The sequence below is a fragment of the Motacilla alba genome, chromosome Z (genome assembly GCF_015832195.1).
Source record: "Motacilla alba alba isolate MOTALB_02 chromosome Z, Motacilla_alba_V1.0_pri, whole genome shotgun sequence".
Classification (NCBI taxonomy): Eukaryota; Metazoa; Chordata; class Aves; order Passeriformes; family Motacillidae; genus Motacilla; species Motacilla alba.
Window position 1 is genome coordinate 49,142,649 of NC_052046.1, and position 11,580 is coordinate 49,154,228.

The window sequence follows — 11,580 nt, forward strand, 5'->3', positions numbered from 1 at the left end:
TAGCATGTGTTTGGTGAAGACAATTTCTGCAAATGCTTTGTTTAATTTTAATTTTGGTTACCTTTGGCCACTACAGTTAATGAGGAGCAATACCTAGAAGTAATTAATATGTAACACTCCACTATGTTCAGACAAAATACTATTGTCCCAGGGGATGTTTTATAGCTTTAATTGGTGGATGCACTTAAAAGTATCCCTTTATCTCAAAACCAAAAGGGCTTTATTTTTATTATAGGGCACCTTTGAAGAACATCTCAAAGTAGGTTCAAACATATCTTACAGCTTTAATGCAGAGATTTTGACAGCACTCTGCTCATGTATCGCTACAAAGATTAAGGGTGCAGAAAATAAGTATACCTTGAACTACTTTAGCTGCTATATTTATAGTTTAACTTAAGTGCTGCTTTTACATACTCTGGAATCATCAGAGTACACAGCCAGTCCTGACAATAAGACTAACATTTCTTCCAGCAAGCTAGTTTTAAAAAATACAATACTGACTAGCCCAAATACTGCTAGATTTGATCTATCATTTTCAACAAAAACCAGTAAATTTTAGCAGCTACATAGCCTAGTTCCATCTGTGCTATCTTTTCTTTGAGGTATTTTCTTATTTGGAATCGCTGGCACTTCACTTTTAAAGGCTACAATTCAAGTGCAAATTCTTCTGGCTGACAAGCCTCCACTAGCCTTAAGAAAATATGGTATTTCTGCTGGCAAGTAGGCAGCAAGAGTGCACAGGTAGTCTGCAGGACTTATGAACAGAGGACTTAGGGTTTTTTTTTTATGTTGCCAAGAAACAAAATCAAAATTTGAATTGGGAAAAATATGGCCTTCTAGCATAAATTCTAGTCAACTCTGTTGGATTCTAGACAGGCTTCAGGAGCTTTGTTCTGGTCTGGCATATAATTTCTATCTGTCCTTGTTCTCCAAGCTGTATCTCCTAGGCTGCAGAGCAATTCCTGACTTGCACATGTGTATATATATCCCAACAAGAAAAGTCTACTTAGGCAACTTGATTCAGAAAATTATTTTTTAATCACTGGAAACAAATAGAAATAAAAGGAATCAATAATGCTTTTTGATGGTCCAAATTATTCCAGATTAACTTGTTGATTAAAATGTAAACTAAATTAAACACATGTGAATTTTGCCTGCAGGAAACAGTTTTTACAGCAGCAGCATTAAATCAGTTATAAATGAAACAATGAGAGCCTTCCACATAGGGGATTGGAATTACAGTTACAGATAAGGTTTTTGGTTCCAAAGAGAAGTACATGTAGACATGCTATCTTAAATGCTTCAGCAATTCTAATCTCAGTTTTAGGAAAATGTCAATTTCTAAAACCCCATATCAACACAGTGAGCATACTCTCTCTCCAGGTCTCTTAATATTTGGTGTTCTGAACAATTTCACCTGGCTGCTTCCCTACTATAGGAGGAATACGTCAGAGAGCAGCACCATGCTAGGGAATGCAAAACACTGATTCAGCACAGTCCCAGCAACCTCAGGCACACAGGTGCTAAGAAGTTCTAAACACAAAATAAAGCTGCTTGCAGAGCAACATGTGTTAAAATATTCTTTTGGTTTGTTTTTCATTTATTTATGGGGGGTATTTGTGCAGGGTATAGGGGTCTGTCAGAGAAGTAGGTGCAAAGAAGCGACATTTAAGTCCCTGGCGGTGGCAAGCTGACCTTCTGCTCCCTCAGTCTGAAAATAGGTTCTGCATTTTCCTGCAGGACCTGTTTTACACCTCTATTCTGTATCACCGAGGGCGGCTGGGGAGTAGGGCGGGGTATGGTCCATCATCTTCTCCAAATGCTAAATATCTCTGCATGAAGGCCATGCGAGACGGAAGACCACCCAGACAGCTGCCTTCACAGACTACACTCTGCTAGCAGGGCTGATACAAAGTGACCTCCTGGCCCCACTTTTCATAGCCTTCCCGAGCTATTAGAAGCTGCCCTTCTGTTATTGCAGGCAGCAGCAGCAGCAGCAGCAGCCCACTAGGTCTGTGACTGGCAACACGGGAAAGGGCCCTGAGGACAGGAATTTAGAAGCTCTTTGATTTTCTCTTCTCTGTCATGCTGAAATGGCATTTGACTGAAGCTGCTTGAGAACTGCTGGCTGCTCTCATGTCAGTTCCAAATTCAACCATCTGCAGCAGCAAGACAGTCACAGGACAAGCTGTGGTCAGTGCACGTGAATCAATGGTTCTCTTCAGTGCTCCCTAGCAGCTTCATGCCAGGAGAAGGAATGTCTAAGAAACAGGAGATGGACGCTGAAGTCAAAGCAAGATTTTTCAGTGCTATTTTTAAGTTAAATAGTCAAATTATTAACCACAAACATGACACTAATGCAATCCTCTGATACCAGAGAACTCCAGACAGATGTTTCCTGGGTGAGACTTCTGCTGGGTAAGGGAGACTTGGCCTACTCAGGATGAGCACCCTTGGCTGAACACAGTGAAAGACCACATGAGTCAAACTGGCAGTGGAATTGCAGCAGAGAAGAGGTATGTGCTGACCTTCACATTCAGATTGGCTAATGCCACCCCTCACCAGGGGCAATTTGCTGCACCCACACCAAGCAATTCCCCACACTAATCATAAATTCACACACAAAATGTGTGAATTCACACACAACGCTCCATTATTACAGCTTTATGCTGCTGAATGTGAACATGCAACCATGGCATATTGCCTCCACGCTTATTTCATTCAGTGAGTCATGAGTAGCTGCCTTGAAGCTAACCTTTTCTGCCTGTAATTCTGGCAAGGCTTTGAAGGTTGACTGGGAAAATCTGGATTTTCAGGGATTCAAAACTCTGAGTCTTGCTCTGGCTACCTCTAGCAGCAAAGGAAATCCAGAAAATTTGCCATGAATCTCCATTGATCAAGATCTCCAACAAATCAGCAAGAAGCCATGACTTTTGAAAATTCTCTGTTCTTCATCAGATTCTCAGAGTCCAGCTCCAGATTTTCCAAGTCATACTATAAGACATAAATATGTCTGCCAGCTAGAAGAGCAAAGATGCCACACAAGTAAGTAAAATAATAATTCATTGTCTATGCAGTTACTGAGAATGTGTGAAAAGAGAAAGAGAAGCAGTCATTCTCAGTAGCTTTGTGTTTCTTCTAGATAAAATTCTAAAGGTAGTTTGAGATCAAATTTACAAGGAACTGAGATTTCAATAAAATTTGCATCAAGGGAATAAGAAAAAGCAGAAAGCTATTCAGACAAAGCTAAAAGAGAAACTGTGAAGGAGGGTACTGACAACATTTAACATTTAATTGTCTCCAAAGAGAAGAAGCATCATTAAAACGTTCAGCTCTGCAATTCTCACAGGGTAAAAGAGTTAAACACAATATAGTTCAGTTCCCAAAACTCAAGAGCTTCTTGCCTTGTTAGTTAGTGATACACTAATAAGCACAGGTAACCACATTCATGGTTTAATTGGCATCTTGCCCCAGCTGCCAGGAAATAGAGTGACATTACCTACTCCCTGAAGAAAGAATTTGTTATATCATAATGCAGAATTCCCAGAGTATGCATGGTATTGCTTTTTTGAGGAAATTCAAGAGAGATCCTAAAGTTTCATGTTAAACTGTATTTGTGAAAACTCCGTATCTGAAAAAACACCCAACCTTTCTTTCTAGAGCACAATTATTTGTATACCTTAGATCTTCAATACAGGTAAATGCAAGATATGCTTTCTCTCAAAAATTAGCTTTGTTTAGACATCATAAAAAATATGAATACATGTGAACAAAGTAAAATGCTGAGCAATAGTTAATGAAAATATTATCTGTATATTCAATATATTAAAATAATATATCAAATATCAATATTAAAGACAGCATATGATAAGCAAAAATATTTTAGCAATTATACATATAGATATAGCCTACTTAAGATTTCACACATTTCTTCATAGCCATATTAAAAGCTAAATATACATGGGTTTTGATGAGCTCAAAGCAAAAGGAAAGCAAAGAGTCAGAATTTCTGCATAAATATGATTTTTTTTTCCAAGAAGTTAAAAGTAAATGCTCTGTGGTTTAAAACTGCTGTATTGATGCAACAGAAGGTAGAAGTTTCAATTTTGGTGTTTTCTAAGGCTCCCACATAGATGTTTTGGCAGATTTAGTTCTACAACATCTAATTGTTGGTACCCGTTTCCTGGCTCCCAGCCCATCTAAGTGCACAAGCACAATTTGGTAAACCAGCCTAAGCCAAGAGTGAAGTTTTTACACTGAACTGTGAGTCCTTGACCTGAGAGAACTGAAGTACAGATGTAATTTCCATTCTGTCATCCTGGCTAGGAAATGCACTAACCTGCAGCTGGTAAGGAAAAATGGGCAGGTGGGGGTGGAAATGTCCAAAACTCCTGCAGCTAAATATGACATAGCTAATATGTTGGAGTCCTAAATCCTCAGCTGAAGCTGTCACAGAGAGCCAGCCTGTGCAAACCAGTCTGGTCAGAAACAAGGAAAAGTCAGGCTAAGTCTATGCAGTCCAGTCAGCCACTTTTCAGGTTTATTAAGGCATGTATATTATCAAAGAAGCCAAATTTTAATCCTTTTAGGATGGCAAAAGGATTAGAAAAGGACGCAAAAGAGGAGCTAAAGCTTTGAACCCTTCACCAGGAAGACACAACTAGAAATTCACTTCTCTGCTTGCCAAGTATGATCATATTGCTCTGATATCTGAAACCAGGCAATGAACAAATATGTAACATGATAAATAGATGGATTTTTTAAACCTTCCTGAGGCTGAAAGATGCTTGTTTGTTCATGAAAGTTATCTGCTTTATACTGCCTTTTAACATGCTTGTTTTCTCGCCAGATAAAACAAAAACAAGTGAACTAGAACAGAGGGAAGAGTGTCACAGCTCTTGAAATCCAATCTGTCTTACCTTATATTGCTAATTTGGAGTGGAGAAAATTATGTGGTTCAATTTACAACTAGGATTCCTCCTTAATGATGCTCTTTCTCCACAGCTTACATAGGACATATACCTTTAACAGAAACCTAAAAATAAAGAGTATTGCACAGTCCAGCTCTAGTATTGTTGTCACTTGTTTTGACAGATTGATCAAAACAAATACAGACAGCAGAAAAAGGCAATTTGGTTTCCCAGCCAAACATGATTTGAAGGGCATGCTAAAGGAGCAGCTGACAAAAAGGGAAATCTTTCTACACTGCAGTTAACATTCAGAAAAGTTCTTTAGTATAGGCTTATAAACAGTTCTTCACAATAAGACAATGCATAGTTATGTATTTGGTTTGCATGCTTATGTTCCCACATCCCATCAAAACAAAAAACTGTTCGTTGAACATAGAGTAAAGCTCTCTGTGTTCCAGGTAAATCTTCAGTGAAGGCAAGTCCTGTGCCCTTTATTGCAAACATTAAACTAACTCTACACAATGAGGAAACTTTTAAATTAATACTACGTCTTGTTTTGTCTTGTCAGATTTTAGCAAGTTTAGCAAAAAACCCCCACTTTTACCCTTCAGGAATTTTGGTTGCAACCTCCATTAACCATGCCAAACTCCCTCAGGAAATTGAGTTAGATGTTTGTTACTATACTGTAAGTTAACTAAAATCATATTTTACCTTCGAATTGACAACTTTTGGGGAGAATGAAGGATGAGGTGTTGCCCAGAATGACTGGCAAAATGTCCAAAATAGCACCCATTAATTAAGAAATCATCAAGACACTATCTTTACTTTACCAAAGGTGTGCTGTGCAAGATTGACCATTCTGAATAAAAATAAAGATCCACGTGAAACACGTATAAGTACCAGCAGCACAACAAGCTTTCAGTCATAACACTACTGCTGCTTGGCAGATCAAGTTTTCAGGAATGAGATGCCCCAATGTTTTGAACTGTGAGTGACTCTATTCAGCACACTGAGTCACCAAATTTACCTCATGTAAAGTGAAGAACAGGCACATGTTTTCTTGGCTAAACTAGATTTAGAGAGCATTCAGAACCAGTTATGATTTTTCCCAAAGCTCTGCTATTCCCTGTATCACAAGAGATGACAATGGATGGAAGATAAGTACTACAAAGTAAAATCTCAGCTTCTATCAATTTAATGGAGCTTTGCCTTTGTGTTCAGTGTTGCCAGGATTACTCCCCAGCTTTATTTGGCAGCAAGAGAATGGCAAGGAATTGGAGTCAGCTCAGCTTTATGGGCAACAACATCATTGTGCTCAGAATAATTTGCCATTATTTTGCATTTAGGTAAATCCAGACTCATAATTACTTCTTGTACTTCCCTGTAAGCCGATCTCTTTCAACTCTATTCTTTCCCTTTTTCTCTCACTGGCAGAAGCTCTTTTAGGGAACAGAAGAATAGTTGCTTTGTGGAATCAAACTCCAGAGTATCACAGGCAGTAGAGCTGTCTCCATGCCAAGCACTCCACACATCCTGGGCAAGCACTGTAGTAGTTTTGGGAGATAACTGGAGAATACAAAATAAGATTGTCACAACACATTTCACAGAATGTAATAAACAATTTCAGAAATTTCTCTCTCTTCTCCCTCTAGTTTACACCTTTAAACATATTATTTGTAAACAGAGAAATTTTTTGTATGACATCTAAAAAAATAATTACGAATCAATTTTTCATTATTTACAGACTCCTTGGCTTTTGCAAGAGTTCAGACTCAAACAGCATAATATTTACAGAAATTGCTGGAGTGCCACCTATTGGAAATAGATGTACAAGTGGAAAAGACCTTGGTTAACTGCATAAAATAATTATTTATTACCCAATTGTTGGTTTAACTAGATCAAGTTATGAGGCTTTTAAATGCTTATAAATCATGTTGCATTTGTAATTATGGTTAAATTTAGATCAACTTGTAATGTAAAATATAAAAAAAAAAAAAAAATCAACCTCTCTAAGGAGCAAAACACTGGAAAGTGGCAAAGATTTATAGCCCTGGACTATAAAATAGCAAATATCAGAGCAGAATTGCAAGAATAATCACCTGCCTAAAACCTGACTCAGTTTACTAAGCTGTATATCCATGGCTAGTGTAAATAGTTTCACATCAGATCCTGGTTTTCACTCTGCAGAGATATATGTAATCTTTAGGCTCATACAGTTCAGTTGTGTTTTAGACTCTGAATATAAATTATTAATTTTCCCTATGGAAAACTGTCACCTTGAGATAAAACAGCCCTGACCTCCCATGGAGAACTTACAAATCAGTCTGCAACAGTACAAGGAGTTTTAATAAAATGATCTTCAGCTGTCATTTCTATTCAAAAGACACTCAGGCAATGGCATAAGTGACTTCTCTGTCTCTCATGAACAGATAAGTTTATGGATTTATCCTCACTACTTTCCGTGCAATATCTTCAGCTTTTCTATTAAGTGAAAGTATGCTGATTTACACTTAAAATTAAAAGATACTACTCAAATACAGAAAGCAACTGAAAAATTTGATCTAGTTTTGAACTTTGAACTTGATCCTTGAGCTGTCTGCCCTCTCTCCTCCCTTATCACCAAGAAAGCAGCAGACTGGGAGGGCCATTGCCTGAAGAGCATCACTACTGAAATCCCAACACATCCATTTCATTTCCTCATCTTTACCACTGCAGCTTCCTCCTCTGTGGCTTTATGAGTTTTCACACTAAAAGAAGTAATGTGTCACCCAGCTCTTTTCTGTCTAAACATCCCAGCCTTAATCTCAGAGTCCCACTATTTCTCTTACAAGTTCTTCTGTTAATTAGCACTGACCCCTGACCGGCTCATGACAGCTTCTGTAGCAGCTCTTTTCATGGTTATGATTAAGAGAGCTACATAAACACAGAGTGGTAGCTTTTGTAGATTGTTCCAGGAAAAAAAAAAAAAAAAAAAAAAACCAGAAATAACTGCAGTTAATTATACATGTTGGCATAGAGTAGAAAAAGAAATAAAAGAGTGACATGGCACAAAACCAAAGTGAAGCAAAAGGCACTGGGTATGGGCTATTTTATATACTTAATCCTTAGAATTATTCCAGCAGCCAGATTTTTATTTTGCTTAGCTGTCCATGGTGGCATAAAATTGTCAACTCAAATTTTGGACTTAGTAGTATTTCATAATATGTTTACAAAAATGGCATATGGAAATTAATTACTAAAACACATGCTCTTTACTTTTACTTGCAATAAAGGCTAAAAACACCTTTTCCATTTTTGCTGCTTATAAATCAATGTACATACATACATACATATATATATATGTACATACTGACAGTATATAAATTGACAGGATCACTTTCAAAAATCAGTTCTTTGTCTGTCTCACCTTCATTTCTAGCAGATGTCTGATTCATAATTTCATTCTTTACAACCACTTCTTCTTTTCCTGGTAGCTTACATCATTCTATGAGTGAACACTTTTTTATTCCTTGGTTTTATCTCTTCCTCCAGATCCCACAGAGTGTGCTCCAGGCTTCTCTGTGGTTTATAAAAGACTTTTTCTCCTGTAGCTTTCTCTTGACACTTCAATCATTCTCTGCTTCCTCTTGAGGCATGCCCTCACATGTAGCTTCCCTCCTTTAACAATCTTATTTTATTCTTCTAGGGACATATTTACAACAAAAGTTTAGGGGCATCAGAAGTAATATTTCTTTGGTGCAACAGCTGTAGACCCACATCTGATAATAATGACACGTCTCCTATGCCCACTGTAGTATCTGCACTTACATTGTTTACTAAGAAGAAGGAAATGTGAGGAGAATAAAAACACCACAAAACTCTCAGAGAATTCACCAGGCCTGCTTCAGGTTTTGTGCCATATTTCTGACTTAAACAACTATGCCATAAGCATTTTAGGTGAGAACTAGTAAGGGTAAGCACAGCAGCAATTGTCTGGTGCTTACAAAAGGCTTGGAAGTCTTAACTGTGACCAGATTTTTGTGATTACAGATCCTAGACTCCTCCTAATCTTCTATTTTCTTCCAACGAATTTTTTTTTCCATGCAAATCTAGCCATAGGTGTAGATGAACCTGGGTTTGCTCCCCACTTGGGGTCTTTCAGACTGGCAGTGAAGACCTAGCCATGAGGTCACATTATTCCAAAGATGTATATACTTAAAGCCCAAATTCAGTAGATTACTAAAATATTTGGTGAGGGAAGGGAAAAGAGTCTGCTGATTTTCTTTCTGCTGAACTGTGTGAAATGTAAGTTAAGTGAAGGTAATCTCTGTGTTGTTTAGATACTAGGACTCACACAAATGGAAAAAGAAAATTGAATATTTTAAATTTTATCCGTAGTCTGGAAGAAATTGCAAATGTCAACATGGTCTTCAATTGTAGATAGCATATTCCAACCACCTCTGACAAATTGCTCAGAAGATTTTCTGAATGTGTTTTGGAGTATTACAAAAACAGGAGTTCAGCTGGGCCTATCAGCTAAAAGCAGCAAAGGTAGATTTAGGAGTTGTTGGCTAGATTATACAAGAATTCTCTACAGGTGACATGGCAAGTGTAGATAGAAATGAAATTATAGACATATTTTTCATAAGCAATTAACATAGCTGAATGAAAACCAAAAATTATGCAAACAGCTTTACTCTCACCAGCCACAAAAAACCCCAAAACCAAACCAAAAAAGAAACAAAACAAAAGAGCCTCAAACCACAAAAAACAAACAACATATACAACCACACCACACAAAAAGAAAAAAAAAACAAAAACACACCAAAAAACTTAAGCTAAAAAAACTCTGTAAGGCCTAAAGGCTTCTCCAGTCGTTTGAGGATACCAACGCTCATTCATTTTAACCTGAATATGCATACTAAATGAATTATGGGATTTATAATTTCCACACTATGGATTTCTCCCTTGTGACATAAATATCTGTAAAAAGCTCCCATGAGGTATGGCAAAAGACGCCTTTAACCTTTACATATATAATTTCAGATCAGCTTAGCATCATTTTTCTGAGAATGAAACCATATGTCACCTGATGGCTCAGGGGACACACTGGCATATGGAGCCCTTCATGCTTTAACTGCCAGCTTGAATCCAGCCCAGGTCCATAACAACCAGCACTGCTGTATCTGGAGGCTGTCGGGTAATCTGTGTGAAATGAGTTGGCCATCTTAGATCAGACCCTACAGCAAAGTTATCCACCAGAACGTGACCACTGCAGATGGCTCAAACTTGCCCTTCTGTCAGTGCAATCAGCAAGTCAGCCAAAGATTAAATGAGCATTGTACATACATGGGAATTCACTCGGCAGAAATCACTCTCCCAAGCCAGAAAGTTGAGAGTGGACATGCAGGGCACTGCCTTGGACAGGGACCTTTCCACAGCCAGCTATCCCCAACTCCTTTGAGTTAGTGTTGCAACACCTGCTTCAAGCTCTTCTTCCATACAGATTTAACCCATTAGGTAGACCAGCTTTCACCACCTGCATTAATGTTCCACACATGATGGTAGGTCCTTGATTAATGATAATTCTGCTGTCTTAGTGACAAAAGTGAGGATTCAGGTCTGTGAGAAATCTTTTGAAAAGGAGAATGCAGAATTAAACAGTGTCATGATGATGACAGGTTCAAAAATGGAATCATTTTATGAAATAAAATCATTTTTATGAGGAAAAATTCCATATGGTAACAAACAGCTTTCTTTGAAATGCATCCAATACTATAAAATAATTAAATAGTAATATAAACACATGTATTGCAGTAGAGAAAACTGAAGGACTGAGAAACAGAAATTTTAAAGCCTCCTGGGAAAATATTACTAGGGAGCATGTTCATAATTTTCAACAGAAGGTATTTTTATCAATGTTAAATGTGCATTTTCTCTTTGCAGTACTGAAAATATTGTACTTCTGTATTATCGGTTCTCAGGCTTCCAAAACTATCATTTTGGTTTTAGTTCCTACTGCAAAATCTATGAAGACAGAAATTTTAATGCATAGCATGACACTGATGTACAGCTGGGAAATTAGGCCGGCAAATTAATTGATAATGCAGTTCTTTATGCACTCTGTGGGAGCTGTATCACAAAAGGGGCTATAGGTGTTTACAAATAAAACAGAAACTGGGAGGTCATTTTAAGAACAGATCTGATCAGATTCTGATTATTACTGATCAGATCCTATTCCATGTATTGTCAGGTAACAAAAGAGTTTACATGAAAGTATTAGTGTTAACAAGTACTTCATTCATATAACAGCTCATGTATACCCATTTACGTGGGTTTTTTTTTTTTTTTCTGGTACCAGATCTGTTGATGTTTTTTACCATTGCAGCTTTGTTAAATAAATATACATATGAACAGAAAGCAGCATACACAATTTACACATTTGTATTTCTTTTTTTGCTTTTTTTGCCTTCAGAAAAGGCACCTATTATGTCAAGCACTATCCAACTATCTGAGAATTCATACCCAGCTACAGAATAGAGGTTGATCTGATAAACACCAGCCGTTGATACAAATTTCTAGGCATATTTTCTTCCAAAGTATTTGATTTCAGATTACTTATGCAAATATAGTATGTTCATGTAACATGTATTACATTTACTTTTTCCATTTAAAATGTTAACTTTTGTCT